At 35.2% G+C, this 13,718-nt stretch overlaps 1 pseudogene; it reads left to right on the top strand.

Annotated features, from left to right (window-relative positions):
* Positions 1–13,249, top strand: part of LOC134368320 (large ribosomal subunit protein eL8-like) — a 30,685-nt pseudogene extending 17,436 nt beyond the window's left edge.
* The last annotated feature ends 469 nt before the right edge of the window (positions 13,250–13,718 follow it).

A 13,718-nucleotide genomic window follows, 5' to 3' on the forward strand; every position in this document is an offset into this window, starting at 1 on the left:
CTTGTCTGTCATTTGAAAGACTTCCTGTTCTAGAGGATCTAGTCCTTGAGAGTTATAACTTCCTTTGGTGGTGATGTACTTTCTTAATTTTTCATATTTCTCATGTCTTTCCTTTGGTGTTTTGTCATTGTGGCCGGGGGTATCACAGTCCACTCATTTCACCCTGATATCTGGCTTGGATCCTGAAGAGACTGCCACTTCTTGGCAGCAGAAAGTAGCCTGCGCCAGAAGTCCTGCCCTGCCTGCCTTCTCCAGCTGGGCTGCCTCGAGGTGTGGGGGCTCATAGGCTGTTAAGTCACTCTCAGAGGTTGGGACCAGCCTGTGCCAGAAGTCCCGCCCTGACTGCCTTCTCTGGCTTGGCTGGCTCAGGGTGTGGGAGCCCTGAGGCTTTTATGTCTCTCCCGGTGGTGGGACCAGCCTGGGCCAGAAGTCCCACCCCACTTGCCTTCTCTGGCCTCCAGGCTTGGGGCACATGGGCCCAGAAGCTCCAAAGTCTCTCTCTGGAATGGAGAGCAACCTGAACTGGGGTCCTGTGGTGGGCGGCTCCCATCCGCTCCAGTGCAGATCTCAGGCCTTCCATCACTGCTCCTCAACAGCTGCAAATTGGTTGCTCTGTGGGAGAGAGCAACACCAGGAACCAACTATTCTGCCATCTTGACTGGAACCTCCTAGAATTGACCTTTACTGAACTTCTTGGGGTCATTCTTGATTTCTCTCTTTCTCTTACCTTCTAATCTATTTTATCAGCAAAACCTATTGGTAAAAATTGGTTGTATGCAGCACAGATTTCAGAGATAGGATGGATTACATTTTCTGGTGGATGGTATGTGAAGTATGAGAGAAAGAGACAAGTCAAAGTTGTTGTCAGGGATTTTGGCATGAGCAACTGGGTAGATTGTGGTCCCATGTAGTGAGATAAAAACCACTGTAGGAGTTACAAATTCTAAAGATGGGATCAAAGGTTCTGTTTGTACTATTATATTTTATATTCCTATTAGACATCCAAGTGGATATGCGTGTTAAGCAGTTGTATATGTGAATCTGTGTTTCAGAGGTGAGATTAGAGCTAGAGATACGTACTTGACAGATACAGCAAAAGCTATCCATCACCTCCATTTTCTTCCCTCTTTCCATGAAGATATTCACTAGGCTGAATATCCTTCCTCTGAATGTCTTTTTGTTTATTTTTAATTTTACTATATAGGAATATAAATATATGGTATTATTTTGTATGCTTTCAAAATTTAATGGCATGCATATATACATTTTTTGCAATTTTCTTTTGTAATTCAATTTTGTTTTAGAGATTTACTTGGTTGATCAAAGTATCTATGGTTCATTAAGTTTAACTGATCTCTAGTAATTTATCATACACCTAAATAAAATTTTAATTATTAATTTCTTCTCTGAAAGTGTTAGATTCCGATTTTTTTTCTTAATTCAATCAGTGCTACAATGAGCATCCTTATACACATTTTGTCATGGGCCAATGTGTACAAGTTCCTTTTGGGAATATAACTCAAAATACAATTGTTGGATAACAGGGCATTCACATGTTTAGCTTTACAAGATGTTTTCAAATATGTCTCCACAGCTGCATACCAATTTACATATTCTATGGCAAGGCTTAGAGTTCCTCTCTGCATACCTGAAATAAGAATAAGTGTGATCAAGCATGATGTTTGCATTATGTTTTGTTAAATGCATTTCATCTAGCTAAGAAAGTCTCCATAGACTTGTAATTTGTATCTCATTTTATTAAGAATAGATGTCAAATTTCATCATCTGCATCCAGTGAAATTGTCATTTTTTTGTTTCTTTAATCTGTTAATTCGACAATTTGCATTAGTAGATTTTCTAATGTTTATCAAGTTTGCATTTTAGGACATATTATAATTGGTATCTATCTATCATCTATCCATCCACATCTCAAGATGGGTATCAGGATTATTGTGATGCATATACTTCCCTCCTATTCAATTATCTGGAACACAGTGACTAATACAGGGATTATCCCTTAGTTTGGTGTATTTACCTGAAAAATTGTGTAAGCCTGATACCTTTGTGTGTATGTGTGGTAAAAGATTTTTGCTTTATGAATCAATTTCTTTAATAATTATAGATCTATTCAGGTTATCCATGAGTCTTTTTCTATTTTGCAAGTAATATTTATTTAATAAATTGTCCTTTTCATTTGTTTTCCAATATATTGGCATAAAGTTGTTATTAGTAATTTTCTATGGTTTTTAAGCTTTTTATTGTATATTCTAATATGTTCTTTTTGTTTTTAATAAAATACTTATTTTTGCCTTCCTTTTATTCTTGATAATTCCTATCAGAGGTCTAATCTTTATTACTGGAGTAGCTTTTAGTTTTGATATTCTCTTTGATTGCTTGGCTTTTCTTTTTCATTAATTTCAGCATTTATATGTTACTATTTACTTCTTTTTCTTTGTGTTTATTCTTTTGTTTTGTTAAAAATTAACAAGTTGAATGGTTAGCTCACCAATTGTATATTTTTATAATATTTGATTTATTAGTATATACATATTAAAATATATTTTCTAAAGAATATATGTCATATATATAAGAATATGTGAATTATGAACCACAATAATAAAATAAACATCTGTGGATACACTATCCAAACAAAGAAATACAACGCAACCATTAATGTTAAATAAAGTTCTATTCTGTTTTAAAATGCACCTGGGATTTTGGTTTCATTTAGATATACTTAAGCCAACAGATCAGGAGAAAATTGCCATTGGAAAGATAGTTTATCACTCGTAGTTCCCAAGAGGAGGGAGCATGCCAAACCATGCAGGGCTTTTATTGTGGTTTTCTTGGAAATGAATGGACAAGGCAGTATAAGCAGATTTACCAAGTTTAGAATTGGCTAGTTTGAATAATTTCAGCATGCTCCAGGGTGTAGGGATTGTATCTAGTTGTCTAATGTCTGATCTTAGGGTAATTAAGGCAGAGGATTAGTGTTTCACAAATGTAAGAGCGATGTAAAGCAGACAGGTGGAGGATAAAGGCCCTAGATTGGTGAGTTTGTATATGAAAGGCACACCCATTGGAGAGTAGCTTGTTACCTTTAAGAATCTGCTAACCTTTGGAGGGGCAGTCCCTCCCTAGTCAGCAAGGCCCCAAGATGTGAAAAGATCTGATACAGAAACTAAAAAACATGTTTAATATACATCCCTAGAACACTCTCCTTATTTTTGTTTTTGTTATTTTTTTACTATATACAATAAGATATAATTTGTGTAAAGTTAAAACAATATAAAACTAATCAATATATCCTCTAGATACATATATAAGGGTACTTCAAAAGGTTAGTGGGAAAATGGAATTAAAAGATAATACAAATCTTTCCATGAAGAATTCTAGTACATATGCAGTAAAAAAACAAAAAAAGCTCATTAATTCAGTAAACTTAACTTTTTTTTATGTTCTGGTAAACCCATTGGAAGTTGAAAATATCATTAACTTGAAGATACATTTAATACATTTAATCTACCAAACCTCATAGCTTAGCCTAGCTTACATTAAATGTGTTCAAAACACTTACATTAGCTTACAGTTGGGAAAAATCATCTGGCAACACAGTATACTGTACAGTATCAGCTGTTAACCCTCATTATCTCATGGCTGACTGAGAGCTGTGGTTCATTGCCTCTGCCCTGGGAAAGAGTATCTTTTACCACATATCACTAGCCTAGGGAAATATCAAAATTCAAAATTAAAAGTGCAATTTCTATTGATTGTATATTGCTTTCACACCATTGTAAAAAAAAAATCCTAAGTCAGGGACCAGCTGTATGTATATTTAAGGCTATATATTTATTTTTATTTACTGCCATAGTTGCATTCGCACTTTATTTACATTTATTTAAGTGAAATTCAGTGATAGCCCCTACTGCCTGGCAGAAGACAGGAGCATGCATGGGGTCCTAGGCAGGAGCTGTGGGAAGCCCCCACCACCCAGCAGAAAGCAGGAGTATGCTGAAAACACCACTTCCACATGGGTGTCCCACCACAGCCACTGCCACCATAAGGGCAGCTTGCCGCCACAGCAGAAGCCACAGCCACCATGCAGATGGACTGCCACCTACATGATTACATTGACACAAGGAGAGTCACCAGGAAAGACCATAAAAAGAAGAGAAAGTCTCTGTCCTCAAAACTCACTCCAGAGTAATAGAAGAAGTAACCACTCTACCAGATGACCAGATGTCAATGAAGAGATACTAGAAATACAAAAATCAAGAAAACATGACACCACCAAAAGAATATAGTAATTCTCAAATACCAGACCCTATGGAGCAAGAAACCCTTGAAATGATTGAAAAGGAATTCTGAGCAACAATCCTAAGAAAACTCAGTGAGATATGAAAAGACTCAGTTAGACAACATAATGAAATGAGAAAAATATATCCAGGATATGAAGGAGGAAATTTACAAAGAGATTAATACCTTAAAAATGAATGTAGCAGAACTCCTGGAACAGAAGGATTCATTCAATGACATAAAAAACACAACTGAGAGCTTAAGCAGCAGGTTAGAGCAAGCAGAAGAAAGGATTTCAGATCTGGAAGATGGTTTTTATAAAATAATCCAAGCAGACCAAAAAAAAAAAAAAAAAAAAGGAAAAAAGAATTTTAAAAAATGAAGAAATTCTAAGAGAGCTAGCAGACCACCTTAAACATACAAACATCCAAATAATGGGTGTTCCGGAAGGGGACAAGAAAGGTAAAGGCATTGAAAATCTGTTCAATAAAATAATAATGGAAAACTTCCTAGATACAGAGAGAGATACAGACCTTCAGATCCAGGAGGCTCAAAGATCCCCAAAAAGATTCAATCCAAAAAGATCCTCAGCAAGACACCTTATAGTCAAACTGGTGAAGCTCACACAAAGGGAGAATCCTAAAAGCAGCAAGAGAAAAGCGTCAAGTCACTTATAAGGGAGCCCCCATTGGACTAACAGCAAACTTCTCAACTGAAACTCTACAGATGAGAGGACAATGCGATGATATATTCAAACTACAAAAAGGAAAAAACTGACAACCAAGAATACCATACCCAGCAAGGCTATCTTTCAGAAATGAGGGAGAAATCATGTATTTCCCAGACAAACAAAAACTGCAAGAGTTTATCAACACCCAGACAGTCCTGCAAAAATTCTGTGTCTTGAGACTGTCTCTACTGAGAAGACAGTAGCTCACTATCCTACAAGTTAGCTTCTGGCACTTGAGAATTTTTCTTTTGAGTTCAGGTACATATGTAAACTTATTTTGTGATAATTCATCCAACATTTCTAGACCTGTAGAGGGAACTTCTTGTTAGTTTATTCTGCATGTTGCCCCCTATTCATTCTTTGACCTATTGCAATTGGGCTTCTACTGCCAACACTCCAATAAAATGATTTTCTAATTTTTAATTTCTGTGATGTTTTTGCTATCACCTCTGTTATTTGACATTATCGACCCTTAGATCTTTGAAATTCTCTTCTCTTTTTGTCTTGCATTCTGTAACACCTCTCTCCTTTTTACTTCTCTGACTACCTTCTGGAACTCTTTGTCAATATTTTTTTACCTGCTTCTCTTCCTTTTGTAAAAAAAGAAAAAGTTAAAGAAATATTTAAAACAGAGAAAAAGTATAAGAAAATACAATGAACACCAGGATACCCAACACTGAGCCTAAGTCATAAACATTACGAAAACATTTGAAACAACCTGTGTTTTCCTTTTTGGTGTTATCTCCCTCATTTTCTCCCAGAAAAAAAATTATTTTATTTTCTATCATAAATTGGATGTTTATCATTCTTATGTTTTTCTTTTTATTTTATTATATACATAAGCATCCATGAATAATACATAGTATTTTGTGCTCTTTCAAACTTTACATAAATTATGTTATATTATACTGTACAAGTTTTTTTGCTTAATACTATAATTTTTACTTTCATCCATAACACAACATAATATTAATCAGTATTTCTACTTTCTTAAACAATACATGGTCATAAGACTGCTTTAACTTAGGTCACTTGTTTAACTTCTTTCATGTCATTGTCTAGTGCTTTGTTTTTATATCCCCTCAAATTAGCCATTAGGATTTCTGATCTTGTTTGAGGCTGACATTGTTTCTTTAAGTTTATCTACTTCTGCTTATTTCTTTAGTTACTGTTCGTTCTTTTTGTTTGTCAGATTGTCTATTTTTTAACCTTTATTCTTTTAAAAAAATTACTTATTTTTAGATTTTAACTTGCACATTGTAATTGTATACACTTATGGGGTACAATCTGATATTTTAATACATATATAGGTTGTACAATAATCATGTCAGGGAAGATATATCAATCACCTAGTGCATTTATCATATATTTGTAGCAAAAGCGTTCAAAAGCCTCTCTTGTAGCTTTTATGTAATATACAAAAATTAACTGTTAACTATAGTCACCTGTGTAATAGAACATCAGGATTTATTACTCCTATCTAACTGTAATTGTGTACCTGTTGGACAAACTCTCCCTGTTGCAACAATATGGATGGAACTGGAAACCATCATGTTAAGTGAAATAAGTTAGGCACAGAAAGACAAATACTGCATGATCTCACTCATGTGCAGATATCTCTTTGACATACCGACTTCATTTCCTTTGGTTATATACCCAGTAGTGGGATTGCAACCATTGATAGCAATGGTTGTTCTATTTTTAATTTTTTCAGGAAACTTCAAACTGTTTTCCTTAATGGCCATACTAGTTTACACTCCCACCAACGGTGTGCAAGTGTTCCCTTCTCTCCACATCCTCACCAACACTTGTCTTTTGTCTTTTTGCTAGTAACCATTCTAACTGTAGTGAGGTGTAACCCTCATTCTTAAATATTGGTTTAGTTGGATATAAAATTCTAGGTTAGTATTTGTTTTCTTTTAGCACTTAAAGTTATTATTCCTCTGTCTTCTGGATTCCATTCTTGCTCTTCAGAAGTCTGCTATCAGTCTAATTGATGTTCCTTTAAAGTTGATATGCCTTTTCTCATTAGTTGCTTTTAAGATTTCTTTGTCTTTGATTTTCTTTGGCTTTTGCTATAAACTCTCTCGCACTCATGGTCACTTACTTTTACTCTCTCTCTCTCAATCTAAACTCTGATTGAAACTTGGCATTCATCTTCAATCTGAAGATACATGTCTTCAACAAATTCTGAAAAGTTCTCTTTGTTATACTTTATCCAACACTTCCAGGTGTTATGTAGAGAGAAAGATTTAAAGTTGTATAATTGGCTTTATTGCCAGAAACTGAACTGGTCTATATTACTTATCATATTATGCAGCAAATTTGTTTAAATATTTCTCTTCTGTTAGACTATGAGTTCCTTTCAGGTGGGGGGAATGTTATATTCCTTTTTGTATTCCTGGCACTGGTCATAGTACCTGGGACATAGTAAAGTTCAAATATTGTTAATTTAAATAACACTTATTGGGGTAAATTTAAAGCAAAATATAGATGGTCCCAAACTTAGAAAGGTGCAACTTACAAAGCAGGCTTTCAATTTTCTGAGTTTATGGTAGTAGTTTCCTTTGTTGTTTGTTACTTGAACTATTTCACTAAATATATATTTTATTTTTGGTATGCAGACTTTCAAATTCCTTTTTTCCTTCATTTTTAGCTAAATGTAACAAAGTTGTTACAAGGTCAGAAGTAGAATTTATAAGTAGAATTTTTGTTTAAACCTCACAGAGCAACCAAAACTTGTTATAAAACTCAATTGGCAAATAATATCTTCATTCATTTTAGAGAGCAAAAGGAATATAAGTTTACCTTTAAAATAAACAAGAGAAAATAGATTTTAGAAGCTTCTTTTTATACCTTTTGTGAGGTATTATTGTGTACTAGCTTCTTGAAAGCTGTGGTGCTCCATGCATACACACAGACATGTTTGATAACTAGGAAAACTTATATTAATATTTATTGCCATCAACAGTTCTTCCTCACAACGTGGTCAGAAATATGTTATATCAAGTGACATTTGTTGAAATCAATGCCTGATGACCTCTTTTTATGATTCCATTAGATAATACTACTCGATGAAAATTATTTACTGAAATGAAAATAAGGAAATAAAATTCATGCATGGGAGCAGCTGATTTGGTACTGCGTCAAGGTTTTAGCACATTTACAAAATCCATAAAGCACTTCTAAATGGCTATATTTTCTAGTGTTCTAATAGCAAATTAAATGATACAGATCTCTTTTTCATTGTGCCAGCTAAAAATACATTATTTTCCAGGTGCTTTTCTCTATTTTCATCCAAAAATGATATTCAATTTGAATTTCCATATGAGTGAACAATTAGGAAATTGATACTTGAATAGGTCTATTTTTCCTACCTCAAAGTTAAATCAGGTTTCTCTATTTTCTTCAAAGGAAGAATGAGAGAAAATAAGTGTGAGAACCGACATTATTTGTGAATTAACAAAATCTGACTGGGTCCATATGCTAGGTGGCAGAACCAATATAGGAACCTTGCAACTGTAACTTTGGTCAAACTAATCACCTGCCATCTTTTATGGAAAGACAAGAATGGCTATGACATAGGTATAGAAAAAGTTATACAATGGCAGCAGAATAATAGTTCAAATTCAACTGGTACTACTAAACTCATTCTTTAAGTTCAGCATGCCGTTGGCAGCATCAGAGGGCATAAGGTGGTCATTTCTTTCAAAGAGATTAATGTATCATTAGAGGGAGAGAAAAATGTTAAAGCATGCCATATTTGTATCACCCTAAGAGGATGTATTTGTAATATTAGCTATCAAGGTGAGCAGTAGTAATGGTAGGATGGAGTGAGATATTAGGAGTGAGCATTAATTCCTTTCTCCATCCCTTACTTTATTTCCCCCTATCAGTACTTTCACCTTCCTTCCTCCCTCCTTTTACTCTCCATTCTCTTTATCCTCTCCTACTGCTATGTTAAAATAAATATCTAAATTATTGCCAGAGTGAGTAGCAAGCAGTAAGAGTACTTATTTCTTTCTTCTGCTTCTTTACCAAATTACATGTTCTCTGTTCTAATCAGGAAGGCAACAGACACTAAGTAAGGTATTGACTGAATTCTATTCTTCCAGCTTCTTAGAATAATGATAATTTTGAGAAACACCTCAAAAGGGTAGAAATTATATTCTCTGGAGCCTGGTCTGTAACATTGTTGCTTTGTGTGGTCTTTGGCTACATTGTCCACCTCTAATTTAATAGAATGTAGCTATTATATAAACATCTGGTCTTTCTAGTGCCTGAAAACTCATACCAGAAGTAAGCTCCGAGCAAATTTGGTTGTATGAAGAGAGGAATAAAGCAGATGGCAATCTTTTCAGGCATGTCTATTCAGAATAAAATTTCTACAGCCAGATTTATGGAAATTCAGAACTAAGTACAAAAACACTTACAGTTTCTTTCTTTCTTTCTTTACTTATTTATATACTTATTAGCTTCATGTTAATTTCTTCTATAATTTGTATTTATTTATTTATTTATATTGATTATACATATTCATGGGGCAAGAGCTGACTGTTAACATCTATGCCCAAGTTGTGCTGAGCAAATCAATGCTATCAGCATGCCCACCACCTCAAATTGCAATTATTCCCTATGTCCCCTACCCAACTTCTCCCCAATGCCTCTCCCCGATCCTGGTAACTGTAAGTCTAGTCTCTCCCTCTACAAGGTTTGCAAATATTTCCTCCCATTTTGTTGGTTGTCATTTAACTCGGTTGATTGTTTCCTTTGCTGTGCAGAAGATTTTTCATTTGATATAATCCAATTTATTTAGTTTTTTTGTTTGTGTTTTGGGGGTCTTGTTCATAAAGTCTTTGCCCAGTCCAATTTCCTGAAGTGTTTCTCCTATGTTTTCCTTTAGGATTTTTATACTTTCAAGTCTTGTATTTATGTCTTTAATCTATTTTGGGTTGATTTTGGTATATGTTGAGAGGTGCAGGTCTAGTTTCATTCTTCTGCATATGCATGTCTAATTTTCCCAGCACCACTTATTGAAGATTTATTCCCATTTATCCCAGCACCATACATTGCAGTCTTTTCTGCAATCTATGTTCTCATTGCCTTTGTCACAGATGAGTTGGCTGTAAATATGTCGGTTGATTTCTGGGTTCTCTATTCTGTTCAATTGGTTTTATTGTCTGTTTTTATGCCAGTACCATGCTGTTTTGGTTGCTATAGCTTTGTAGTGTAATCTGAAGTCAGGTAGTGTTATGCCTCCAACTTGATTCTTTTTGCTCAGGATTGCTTTGGATATTTGGGGACATTTGTTGTTCCGTATGAATGTTAGGGTTGTGGTTTCTATTCTGTGAAGAATCTCATTGGTATTTTGATGGGGATTCCATTGAATATACAGATTGCTTTGGGTAGTATGGACATTTTTGCAATGTTAATTCTTCAATCCAAGAGCATGGAATGTCTTTCCATCTTTTTGTGTCTTCTTTAATTTCTTTCAGTAGTGATTCATATTAATCATTGTAGAGATTTTTCACCTTCTTGGTTAAATTGATTTCTAGGTATTTAATTTTTTTGGTGACTATTGTAAATGGGCTAGCTTTCTTGATTTCTGTTTCTGCTAGTTTGTTATTGGAGAATAAAACCACTACTGATTTTGGGGTGTTGATTTTGTATCCACAATATTACTGAAATTGTTAATCAGCTCTAAGAGTTTTTTGGTAGAGTCTTTAGGTTTTTCTACATATAGCATCATGTCACTTCATCTTTTCCATTCTGGATGCCTTTTATTTCTTTCTCTTGCTTGATTGCTCTTGCTAGCACTTCTAACACTATGACAAATAGGAGTGGTTATAGTGGGCATTCTTGCCTTGTTCCTATTCTTTTCCTCATTCTTTACTGAAAGCTTTTTCCCATTCAGGATGATATTCATGGTATTTTGTTGAGAAATTTTACATCTATGTTCATCAAAGATATTGGCCTATAGTTTTCTTTTTTGTAGTATCTTTGTTGGGAGACTGCTGGTTGTTGCTTCAATTTTGTTACTTGTTATTTGTCTATTTAAGCTTTCTATTTCTTCTCGGTTCAGTCTTGGTAGCTTGCTTGTGTCCAGAAATTTATCCATTTCCTCCTGATTTTCAAATTTGTTTGCATTTTTATTTCTGTGGCATCAGTTGTAATGTCTCTTTTTCATTTCTGATTTTTGTTATTTGGGCCTTTGGGTCTTCTCTTTCCCCCACTTCCTCCTCCTGCTTCTTCTTCTTCTTTTGCTATTAACCTAGCCAATGGATTGTTTATTTTGTGTATCTTCTCAAAGAAACCGTTTTGTATCATTGATCTTTTGTATTGATTTTTGAGTGTCTCTTTCATTTAGTTCTGCTCTGATCTTCATTATTTCTTTTCATATACTAACCTGGGATTGAATTGTTCTTGTTTTTGTGGTTCTTTGAGGTGTAGCATTAGGTCATTTATTTGAAATCTTTCTATTCTTTTGATGTAAGCATATATTGCAATAAACTTCCCTCTTAGTACTTCTTTTGCAGTGTCCCACAGGTTTTGATATGATGTGTCTTTATTTTAGTTAGTTTCAAGAAACTTTCTCATTTCCTTTTTAATTTCCTCTTGGGCCCATTGGTCATTCAGGAGCCTGTTGTTTCATTTACAAGTGTTTGCATACTGTCCTGAGTATACAAACTTTTTTCACTTGGTTTTATTTTCTAGTTTTAATCAATTGTGGTCTGAAAACATGCTTTAGATTATTTTGATTTTTTCTATTTATTTTACATTTATTGAGGCTTGATTTGTGACCTAACATGTGGTCTATCCTGGAGAATGTTCCATGTGCTGATAAGAATGTATATTTTGTAGTTGTTAGATGAAATGTTCTGTAGCTCTGCCAGGTCCAATTGGTCTAAAGTATAGTTTAAATCCTGTGTTCCTCTGTTGATTTCTTGGTTAGATGATCTGTCCAGTGCTGACAGAGAGGTGTTCAGGTTCCCCACTATTATTTCATGAGTGTCTATCTCTTTCTTTAGGCCTAATAGTGTTTGCTTTATATATCTGGGTACTCTTGGCGGGAATGTAAATTGGTGCAGCCTTAATGGAAGACAAAGTTAAAAACAGAACTACCACGGGACCCAGCAATCCCTCTTTTGGTATATACAAAAAGGAAACAAAGCCAGTACTATGTAAAAATATCTGCACTCCCATGTTCATTGCAGCATTATTTGCATTAACCAAGATATGAAAACAATCTAAGTGTCCATCAGTGAATGAATGGATAAAGAAATGGACATGTATATAATTTACATATATATGTATAATTCAGCCTTAAAAAATGGGGATATCCTGCCATTTGTGACATGGACAAATCTGGATGACATTGTGCTAAGTGAAATAAGCCAAGCATAGAAAGACAAATACTGCATAATCTTACTTATATGTGTGTTCAATACAAAGTGAACTCTCTGTTCTCCAGCTATCCAAAATACTGAAAGGACAGGCCAAGGGGAAGAAGGTGGCCCTGGCCCCTGCTGTTGTGAAGAAGCAGGAGGCCTAGAAGGTGGTAAAACCATTTGTTTGAGAAAAGGCTTAAAAATTTCAGCATTGGACAGGATATCCAGCCCAAAAGGGACCTCATGCACTTTGTCAAATGGTCCCACTACATCCATCTGCAACGTTAAAGGGCTATCCTCTTTAAGCGGCTGAAAGTGCCTCCTGTGATTAACCAGTTCACCCAGGCCTTAGACAGCCAAACAGCTATTTGACTGCTTAAACTGGCCCACAAATACAGACCCGAGACAAAGCAAGAGAAGAAGCAGAGGCTATTGCCTTGGGTTGAGAAGAAAGCTTCCGACAAGGGGGATGTCCTCACAAAGAGATCACCTGTCCTTCGAGAACAAGAAGGCCCAGCTGGTAGTGATTGCACATGATATGGATCCCATCGAGGTGGTGGTTTTCCTGCCTGCCCGACTGCATTATCAAGGGGAGTGCCAGACCGGGATTTCTAGTCAACAGGAAAACTTGTACCGCCATTGCCTTCACGCAGGTTAACTCAGAAGACAAAGGAGCTCTGACTAAGCTGGTGGAAGCTATCAGGAACAACTACAATGAAAGATATGATGAGACCTACCATCACTGGGGACACAATGTCCTGGGTCCAAAACACTGACTTGCATTGCCAAGCTGGAAAAAGCAAAGGCTAAAGAATTTGCGACTAAACTGAGTTAAATGTATACTGTTGAGTTTTCTGTACATAAAATAATAAAAATTTTCCTTCAGAAAAATACAAAGTCAAATACACAAAAACAGGCAGACAGGGAAACAGAGTAAAATAGTGGTTACCAGTGGATGGGAATGATGGGAAGACGTAGGTAAAAGGGTACAAAGTTGCAATTATGTAGGATGAATAAGTAGAGAGATCAAATGTACATCATGAGGACTATAGTTAGTAATATTTTATTGTATACTGGAAATTTGATAAGAGAGTAGATTTTAGGTTCTCTTACCACAGACAAAAAAGGTAACTACGTGAGATGATGTGTACATTAATTTGTGTGACTGTAGTAATTATTTCACTATGTATATGTATATCAAAATGTCATTTGTACACCTTAAATATAGACAATAAAAAAATGGCAAGAGGAAACAAACCATTACACACCTATCAGAATGGCCAAAATTCAGAACACCGACTACA

This window comes from Cynocephalus volans, chromosome X (genome assembly GCF_027409185.1).
Source record: "Cynocephalus volans isolate mCynVol1 chromosome X, mCynVol1.pri, whole genome shotgun sequence".
Lineage (NCBI taxonomy): Eukaryota > Metazoa > Chordata > Mammalia > Dermoptera > Cynocephalidae > Cynocephalus > Cynocephalus volans.